Source organism: Chionomys nivalis, chromosome 9, assembly GCF_950005125.1.
Source record: "Chionomys nivalis chromosome 9, mChiNiv1.1, whole genome shotgun sequence".
In the NCBI taxonomy this organism is placed as follows: Eukaryota; Metazoa; Chordata; class Mammalia; order Rodentia; family Cricetidae; genus Chionomys; species Chionomys nivalis.
The window spans coordinates 777,781-788,082 of record NC_080094.1 but is presented as its reverse complement, the minus strand read 5'-3'; the positions used below and the strand labels follow the sequence as shown (position 1 = coordinate 788,082).

At 45.8% G+C, this 10,302-nt stretch overlaps 1 non-coding gene across 1 annotated transcript; it reads left to right on the top strand.

Moving 5' to 3' along the window:
* The first annotated feature begins 5,510 nt into the window (after window positions 1-5,510).
* On the top strand, window positions 5,511-5,614 carry LOC130882146 (U6 spliceosomal RNA). The gene has a single exon (XR_009057782.1). It is a non-coding gene; the product is annotated as a U6 spliceosomal RNA (small nuclear RNA).
* Window positions 5,615-10,302: the final 4,688 nt, after the last annotated feature.

Sequence of the window (10,302 nt, the reverse complement as noted above, 5' to 3'; positions counted from 1 at the left end):
CCCCGAGTGCTGGGATTAAAGGTGTGCACCACCACTGCTTGACCAACATTTCTCTTTTTGGAAAAAGTGAACAATCTGAGGTTGACCTCTGACCTACACACATCCTCTTTTTTTTTTTTTTTTTTTTTTTGGATTTTTCGAGACAGGGTTTCTTCGTAGCTTTTGGTTCCTGTCCTGGAACTAGCTCTTGTAGACCAGGCTGGTCTCGAACTCACAGAGATCCACCTGCCTCTGCCTCCCGAGTGCTGGGATTAAAGGCGTGCGCCACCACCGCCCGGCACATCCTCTTTTTTTTTTCTGCTTCTAACTAGATGCTTCTGGTAGCTATAAGCACATTGGTTTCTGTGTGTTGATTTACGTCTTACAATCTTGTTGCCCTCATATATATATATATTTGTCCAACTATCTCCTTCATAGATTCCTTGAGATCCTCTACAAAAAGAATCACATCCGTTGCTTATTAATAGAGATAGTTTCACACCTCCGTTTACAATCTGCATGTTTCTTGTTTCCTTGTTTTATTTTTCTGGCTAGGACTTCTTGTGGGTATGGAATAACTGTGGTAAGAGAGAAGAGTCCCAACCTGCAAAACTTTATCCACAGTCCTTACTAGATGAAGATGCTCCTTTCTGGTGCTCCCTGTGGAGAGCGTTCGTCATGAACTGACATTGATCATCCAGCCCTCACTCCTTCTCCGTTATTTTATAAGTGTTCAGAGTTGCTTGTTGATGCACTTTTTTTTACAATTATTGTTTTAAAGTCCTTGTGAGATAATTCCAGCATCTGTGTAGTCTCAGAGCTAGTGTTTGCTGCTTGTCACTTCCTGTGTGAACTGAATTTTCCTGGTTCTTTTCTGCTGAGTTAGCAAAATAAAATCCAAAGATTTTTATCCTGAAGTTCAGCGTTTTCGATGAATAAACATCTTTGGTTGAAGTCCAGAGCACTAGACTATGTGGCGGCACATAACTCCAGCACTCAGAGGTGGAGGTGGAAAGAACAGGAGTTCAAAGCCATCCTTGGCTATAGAACAAGTTAGAGGCTAGCCTGGGCTACATGAGCTCCTGTCTCAGAAGAAGGAAGAAAGAAACGAAAGAATCTCGAACACTGAAGTAGATGCTTGAGACAGCCTTGCCCAGGTTAACTACTGTATTTCAGGATCATGGTTTATGGATTTCACAGTCAAAAAGACTGGAAATAATTTTTGTAAGTATATGTGTATGTGGTGTATGTGTGTATGGATGGATATGTGTGTATATGCACACACACTGTGGTGGTTTGAAAGAAAATAGCCCCCAAAGGGAGTGGCGCTATTAGGAAAGATGATTTTGTTGGAGTGTGTGTGGCCTTGTTGGAGGAAGTGTGTCACTGTGGAGTTGGGCTTTGAGGTCTCATATATGCTTAGACCACAGACACTTCCTGTTGCCTGTGAGTCAAAATGGAAGAACTCTCAGCTCCTGCTCCAGCACCATGTCTGCCTGCATGGTGCCCTGCTTCCTGCCATGACGATAATGAACTAAATCTCTGAACTGTAAGCAAGCCACTACAATTAAATGCTTTCCTTTATGAGAGTTTGCTGTGGGACCAAATAAATAAACAAATAAATAAATGAAATCAGGCGGACTGTGGTGGCACATGCCTTTAATCTCAGCACTCTGGAGACAGAGGCAGCTGGATCACTGTGAGTTTGAGGCCAGCCTGGTCTACAGAGGGAGTTCCATGACAGGCTCCAAAGCTACACAGAGAAACCCTCTCTTGAGTTGCCATGGTCATGGTGTCTCTTCACCGCAATAAAAACTCTAAACCACACACACATATTTGAATACATGTTAGCATTGTGTGGGTACAGGTATGTGTGGTGTGTGTATGTGTGCATGCTAGTTATGGATGTATCTGCAAGTTCAGAGGTTGATGTAGATGTCTTCCTTTATCATTCCCACCTTATGTTTTGAAGCAGGGTCTCTCGCTTAAAACCAGAGTTTGCCCATTCAAGATAGTGTAGCTAGCCAGCTTGCTCTAAGGATATTGTTTCCATATCCTGCAGGCAGGGTACCACACTCACCTGCATTATGTGTCCTAGAGATCCAAACCCTGGCTCTCAGGCTTATGTTGCAAGTACTATATTCACTGAGCCACCTCCTCAGCCCCTGAAAATCTTTAATATACTCTGCAATATTTATTTTTATTTTATAAACTTTATTGCTGAAAAACCTTGCAAATAAATTAAAGCATGACACATCAAAATCAACCTTTATTTGAATCATCAAATCAATCTTTATTTGAATAAAGACTCAAAGTCTACGTGAATTTCTATACAGTTTAAAAGTAAATTTGGTGGGGGCTGGAGGGATGGCTCAGTGGTTAAGAGCACTGACTGCTCTTCCAGAGGTCCTGAGTTCAATTCCTAGCAACCACATGGTGGCTCACAACCATCTGTAATGAGACCTGGTGCCCCCTTCTGGCATGCAGGCACACATGGAAGGAATGCTGTACACATAATAAATAAATAAATCTTTAAAAAAAAAAAAAGTAAATTTGGTGGCTGGGCACTGGTGGCAAAGGCAGGTAGATTTCTGAGCAAGTTCCAGGATAGCCAGGGCTACACAGTGAAGAAAAACTAAAAAAAAAAAAAAAAAAAAAAAAAAAAAAAAAAAAAAAGATAAATAAGAAAATAAAATGCATACAGAAGGGAAGTTGTAGAGCTTCACATTAAATTTTATGTTTTTAGTATTGAATCTATTTTACGCTGTTATCCACATGGTCCAAGTGGACGAGATTAAGGTTCCAGAAGGATGGGTAGAACGGAAGGGCTCTAATCTTGTATTAAAATGCCTGCCTGCCACCTGCCACTCATGAGCCTGGTCCCTTTCTCACAAACAGTGGATGACAGTGACTTGTGAAAGGCATTTGACTCCCCAGGCCTGACCACTGTTCGGTAATGGGGGTGGCACCTGTGGTTGCCGCCTCTATTCTACTCTGCTTACTCTGCTTAAGGACTATTACATGACAGATTCTACTTAGCTGTGAGGAACCCAGAGATGGACGGGTGCACTATCCTGCATACTTCACCTAGCCAGCAAATGAAAAACAAAGACAAAACACTGTGAACCATGACAATATCATATTTGCCTTGTTTTGTTCATTAAGACAGGATCTCACTATGTATTCTTGACCCTTTAATCCTCCTGCTTCAGCCTCCTGAGTGCTCTGATTTACAATGTATGCTGCCTCTCTGTATGTGTGTTTGTGTATATTTCTAGAGATTGAATCCGGGGCCTTGGGCAAGCACTCCTACACTGAGCTACTTCCCCTACCCAATATCTAGTGCTGTAGGAGAATGCTCTTATACACTGTAAAGATTTGTCACTCATATTGGTTTAATAAAACGCTGACTGGTCAGTAGTCAGGCAGGAAGTATAGGCAGGGCAACCAGACTAAAAGAATTCTGGGAAGAGGAAAGGCAGAGAGTCAGTCACCAGCCAGATGCAGAGGAAGCAAGATGAGATTGCCTCACTGAGAAAAGTTACCAAGCCATGTAGCTAAACATAGACAAGAATTGTGGATTAATTTAAGATGGAAGAGCTAGCTAGGAATATGTCTGAGCCACTGGCCAAACAGTGCTGTAAATAATATAGTTTCTTTTTTTTTTTTTTTTTCTTTTTGGTTTTTCGAGACAGGGTTTCTCTGTAGCTTTGGTGCCTGTCCCAGAACTAGCTCTTGTAGACCAGGCTGGCCTCAAACTCCCAGAGATCCACCTGCCTCTGCCTCCTGAGTGCTGGGATTAAAGGCGTCTGCCACCACCGCCCGGCAATAATATAGTTTCTGTGTGATTATTCTGTCTATAATCTAGCTTCTACTGAACACATACCTTGTGCCAGGCACAGACCTTAGCATTTATAGGAAACTTCCTAACCTCAAGATAGTCCATCCTATAACTAAGATACTTTTGCATTTTACCAAAAGGAAGTTAAGGGAATAGAAAGTTTCTGGGCACATAAACTACCACCTATATTGTAAGGCTTTATTAAACATTAATCATTTTATTTTCTTCTGCAGTAGTGACATCATCTGGATGGTACCAGGTCCTGCCATCGGCAAAGGTGTTGGGGCTGGGGCACTGTGAAAACAGCATTCCCCAAAAGTAGACCAAGGAGTCCCGAGAACCCTGGTCCTGTCTCAGTCTTTGGCAGAGTTCCCACTTCTACCTCAGATGCCTGTGGCTGGAGTGGAGTACAGGTAGCAAACACAGACTCCATTCCCATTGCTCAGGAGTAGCCAATCCTATGCACCCATCTGTGAGAGAGAGGAATAAGGCTCAAGAGTTGTAAACATTGGCAGAGCTTTTCTGTCCTGACCTCCCGGTCCCAAATAAACACACATAACACATATATTAATCATAAGATGCTTGGCCAATAGCTGAGATTTATTACTAACTAGCTCTTACATTTAAATTAACCCATTTCTATTAATCTATGTATTAATAGAACTTATGACTTGTGGCTTTACCTGTCCTCTGGCATTCTGTTTCTTGGGGGGCTCGCTGGTGCCTCTCCTGACTCCCCCTTCTTCATCCGAGTCCTTGGTTTTATTGTCCCACCTCACTTTATCCTGCCTTGCTTTAGGACAATCGGTTTTATTATTAACCAAGGAGGGTAATACCTACTCACAGTGTACAGAAGGAACATCCCACAGCAAGGAGTGGCGGATGGCAGGTAGACATTATAACACAGACTCTGAACACCAGTCTTTCCTTTCCACTAAGTGTGAAATCTTGGTTATCATCCACTTGGGCCATCAGATATGTGCCCATCAGCATCATCTGTACAAAGACAGCATCCAACCGGCAATCTGGTCCGAACCAGTCTCTGTGCAGCAAGCCAACAGTGGACTCACATACACATAGTTCTCTGTCCTTGTTTCCTGTAGCTAGAGACCAAAATTCATATCCCTTTCATTCTCCTCTATCCTGACCCAGTACTTAAGCCTTGCAGACACTGAGGCCTCCAAAATCCACCAAGTAGAGAAAGGCAGGTCTTCTCTGACCTCACCCTTTTTAGTTGGCTGGCATCCACTCTGCCTGTGGTAATTCATAGTAGAAGTTGAATCACAAGTCAGCTGCCAGCCAGATCAAGCAGCCAGGGAGAGGCCACACTTCAGGGCTCCTAAGCCTGGATTTCCAAGATGAACCATGACCCTGAGACAGGTCAGCAGCTGGAGTTTGACAGTGATGTAATGGCCTCACTAGGCACGTCAGAGGAGATAAGAAAGGGCTAGGTGTCTACCCTGAGGTCATAGCAAGCTGCACGGAGGCTGGGTAGCTGAGGACCAAGCCCCACAGCTCCTTGCCCCACACTAACTAGAATGTGTAGAGGTCAAAAGACAATTTCGTGGAGTCAGTTCTCTCCATTCACCTTTATGAGGGTTCCAAGGACCTAACTCAGGTTACTGAGTTTGCGAGACAAGTGGCTTTACTTGCCAGATTGTATTTTTCCACTTTAAAGAAAGAATATCCCATGCTCCCTTTGGCAGCACATATATTAAAATTGGAACAATACAGAGATTAACATGGTCCCTGCACAAGGATACCATGCAAATTCATGAAGCGTTCCATAGTTACAAGAAAAAATAAAGAATATCCCAAAGTTGGCACCGTGGTGCATGCCTGGGACTTCTGCACTTGCGAGGCTGAAGCAAGAGGATCACTTAAGCCCAAAGGTCTAGAGCCAGCCTGGATAGCAGAGTGAGACCTCATCTTAGATAAGAAATAAGGGGAAACGGAGGAAGAGGGTGGGGGAAGGAGAGGGCAAGACACACGCGCATAGAGACAGACAGATGAAAGAGACTCACTACAGATTCTACTACAGGTGCTGACAGGTGATACTGAGAATGAGGTGAGATGATTAGGCAGGCCCAGAGCACAGCCAAGCGTGGCCTGGGAGAGACAGCAGCCTTAAGGCCAAGCTGGGGATAATCTGCAGATGGTCCCCACTGTCAGTCTCCCCAATGAAGCCTCCCCCAGACACATCCATCTAAGTGAGGTGCCTAGTTAGCCCAATGTGGGAATTTCTCACGGTCCCTTTTCTCTCCTTTCCCAGGTGCTGACCCACAAGCTACACCTTGGACCACAAACTCTGCTCCCAAGAGAATCCTATAGCGGAGAAACGGGCATAGCTCTTCTATAGTCTTAACCTGTCCAACCCCAGAAGAAGACTGCACCTCCAAACTGTCCAGCCCTAAGACATCCAGAAAGGCCCCAGGTGAGTCACAACCTAGGCCCACTGAGCAGATTCAGAGACAGGACAGGACAACACAGGTTGTGAAGTTGTCAGTGACCACAAGCCACACACATCCTGTTTCCCGTGGGAAGCAGTCAAGGCACCTCATGCTGAGTGCAGTGAACAGGAGGTGAGACCTGGCTCCAACCTCCTTAATGGACCAATGTACATAGTTTCTGCCTGTCTCAGGACCCTCCCATATCTGTGCAGGGCAGCAGCTGCTTCTTCAGTGAATGCCTCTCTGCATCGCTGCATTCTGACCCCCTGTTGTGCACGGCACACATCAGGACCTGTTTGATGAGTAGAGAGATAATCCAGTCCTGGAAACAGATCACAAGGTTAGAGTCAGTCATCCTCAGTAGAAGACCTGGAAGCCCTGTTCCCCACATAGAAACCCTAACCCCCTGCCTGTCCTCCACCTCAGCCCTACTCTGGGATGGTACTACACATATTGCTTAAACCCCTAGAGGTGGCAAACTCATATCTGACCCATCTGTGTTCCTGCTGAGTAACCACCATCCCCTCAAATCAGGGCAGATAAATGAACAGCGTGAGTCCTGACCCCTGACCCTGTCTCAGGTCTGTACAAGTTGTCTGAGGCCTTCTTCCAAAGTTCTTTGCAGTGGGTCCTGGCAGTCCCTTCCCTCAGCCTGGTCTCTCTAGCCTTTGGCCTGCAACACACAGATGTTGCATGGCTTTTCCTGGGGGACATGAACAAGCATCCGTTCACCCCAGATAGGACATCCATGACAGATCAAAGAGAAAATTCCAAGTCTAGCTTGTGGACGAACCAGTGAGTTTATCAGAATTACTGACAAAAGCTTGGGTGTAGTGGTTAATCGTAACTGGTTTTTGTTTTTTTTTTTTGATTTTTTTTTTTTTTTTGAGACAGGGTTTCTCTGTAGTTTTTGGTGCCTGTCCTGGAACTAGCTCTTGTAGACCAGGCTGGCCTCAAACTCACAGAGATCCTCCTGCCTCTGCCTCCCGAGTGCTGGGATTAAAGGCGTGCATCACCACCGCCCGGCTAATCGTAACTGTTAACTTGAAGGGATTTCTAATCACCATGGAAACAAACCTTTGAGCATGTCCGTGAGGGAGTTTCTAGATTGGAACTGAGGTAGGAAGACATCCCCTAAATGTGGACAGCACCATTCCAGGTTCTTTGATAAACAAAGAAAAAGCGGGAGAGGGGAGTCATCTAAGCATTTCTCTCTCTCTGTTTCCCAACAGCTGACACCAAGTGACCAAGCTGCCTAACATCCCGGCTGCCGTGATGTCCCACCATGGACTACACATTCCTTTGAATCACTTTTGCCAGGTAATTTGTCATACCAGTAAGAAAAGAAACTATTAAAATGGATGATCGGTACTTACAAAAGTGTCAGTGACCCAGGCAGCTGCATCAGTCACTAAAAGCTCACATCAGCCTGGTAACAAGTCATGAAAGCTTCAAGTCTTGAATTCCCAGCCCGTAGGCAACTCTGCCGAAACAGCTCCTTGTCTTCAGAAACTGTTCACTCTTTTTTAAAATTTATTTTTATTTTATTTGCATGTATGTGGTGAGGGTGTGAGATCTTGGAGTTACAACAAGACAGTTGTTAGCTACCATGTGGGTGCTGGGAATTGAACCCAGGTCCTCTGGAAGAGCAGTCAGTATTCTTAACCACTGAGCCATCTCTCCAGCCCCGAAACTGTTTACTCTTTATATCACCTGGAGAGAGTCGGTAAATCTCTCGTGAGTTCCTGTAACAGTTCTCTTGTATTCTTTGTTTTTTTTTTTTTTTTTCCGAGACAGGGTTTCTCTGTGGTTTTGGAGCCTGTCCTGGAACTAGCTCTTGTAGACCAGGCTGGTCTCGAACTCACAGAGATCCGCCTGCCTCTGCCTCCCGAGTGTATTCTTTGTTTTTTTAAAGATTTATTTATTAAGTGTACAGTATTCTGTCTGTATGCCAGAAGAGGGCACCAGATTTCATTAGAGATGGTTGTGAGCTACCTTATAGTTGCTGGGAATTGAACTCAGAATCTCTGGAAGATCAGCCAGTGCTCTTAACCTCTGAGCCATCTCTCCAACCCTTGGTTTTGGTTTTTCAAGATTTTGTGTATCCTTGGCTGTCCTAGAACTAGCTCTGTAGACCAGGTTGGCCTCGAACTCACAGAGATCTGCCTTCCTTTGCCTCCTGAGTGCTGGGATTAAAAGCCTTCACCACCACCACCCTCCCACCCTCATCAGCTCCCTTGTTTTCCTGAGAGATTTCTTACTTCCTTTCCAGAGGAAATGTTTCACTAAAAGAAACAGCTACTAACCATTGGCAATGCCCATGTACTTGGTCAGGGCTGTCCAGGGTAAGTCACAGAGCCTGAAGCCATGAAGTAAGCCTGCTTTGGGCAGAAACCTAAACCTTCTGGTGTCACCTGGACTGGTCAAACTTCAGCTGCTGCCATGTCAACTGCCCCCACCTCTCTTTCATTATACCCCAGTCCGTGGGGACCCCAAAAGACCACCAGGGAAACCAACTCACCAAAAATGCAAAAGCAATGCTTACTGTGGGCATGTTTACAAGCCAGCAGGGACCTCGTCAAAGCAACTGATGCACCAGCAGCAAGAGGAGGTACCCCGCCCTTCTAGAGGCCATTATTTAAAGGTAAAAACCAGAAAAGTTACATTGCAGGGTATGGGGTGACTGGTTCAATCCTGATTGACTTGTGACTAGGGACTTTTCAGGAATTTTATTTTCGAACCTCACCTGTTGCTTGCAAGTTTTCTTATTGGTTGACCTTCAGGTGGGGACATTCTGTACTGTCTGTACTTTCCAGAGGGCTACCCTGTTACTTTTGCCCCTAGCCATTTCTGAGTTTTACGGGAAATAGCTTACACAAGACACAAGATGGAAGCAGAGAACAAAATGGAGGAACTTTGGTTCTTCAAACTCAAACCTTACCCCTCTCTCTATTGCCTCTAAACCAGCACCCCTGCTGGGTCGCTTCTTGTCTGGTGTCCCATGTGTGCACAGACGAGGTCTCAAGAAATCCAAGTAAAGGGTCTCAGTCAAAGCCTCCTTGAGACCTCAGGGACACAAGAGTACCCCTTGGGTCCTACGAGTCTAGGCTTTCCCTGAACCCCGGTGTGAAGGCAAGTCTAGCATCTTTTGTTGTAAGAGAAACATGCTGCACAAAACTGGCTCGTGATCCTCCCAAACCCCATGGGGGTCTGGCAGAAAACTGCCTGGGGAGGGAAGAGAGGCCGGAATATGCTGGTCAACCTTAGAGCTCCAAGCACTTGATTCCCATAAACACGAGGACTCTGACCAACAGTGCAAGAATCTGCCGGATGCTATAGCTACTAGAGACTGCCTCTGTTCACAGCTCTCCCCGCCCCCAAGCCTTCGTCTGTACCTTACCTTCCATCCCTTCTTTCCAAGCAACAGAACACAGGTCTGGGAACAGTGAATAGTGAGAAGCAGGACTTGAAAGGGACAGGGGTGACTCCTGAGCTTCCCAAGAGCGGGCTAGTCGCCGAAGGGCCGTTTGGGGGCTCCAGGCACTATGCAGTGCACCAAAAAACTGAGATTGCGATGCAGACACGCACGCAGGGGCAGCCGCCCTTGTGCTTACTTTGGTGAGTTAGATAGATTTACTGAGCCAAGAGTCGGAGTGAGGCACTTGGAAAACAAAGCCAGCGGGGACCAGCGTAAGCAGCGGACAGCAACAAGTAAAGGAGAAAACACCAGACAAACTGGGCTACGTGAGACCACGAACGCGGGGTGGCACAGACTGAGGGCACAGGAACCGCAGGAGATTCTTTAACCACTTCTATCTGGGACCAGGTGCCCCCAGTCCGAACAAGAAAGTGAAAAGCAGAAGAGCTGGAATTTGCTTAGAGGTGTACCCCTGATGTTTGAGCAAAGCGGTTTGGGCCAAGGTGGAACCTTAAAAACTCAGCGTTGCAGAAGGTGGGACGGATATTCGCTTGGCTAGCGGTGGAGTCTAATAGGGAAGGGCGGGACCCCATCGTGCTAGGGCGGATCTAAAA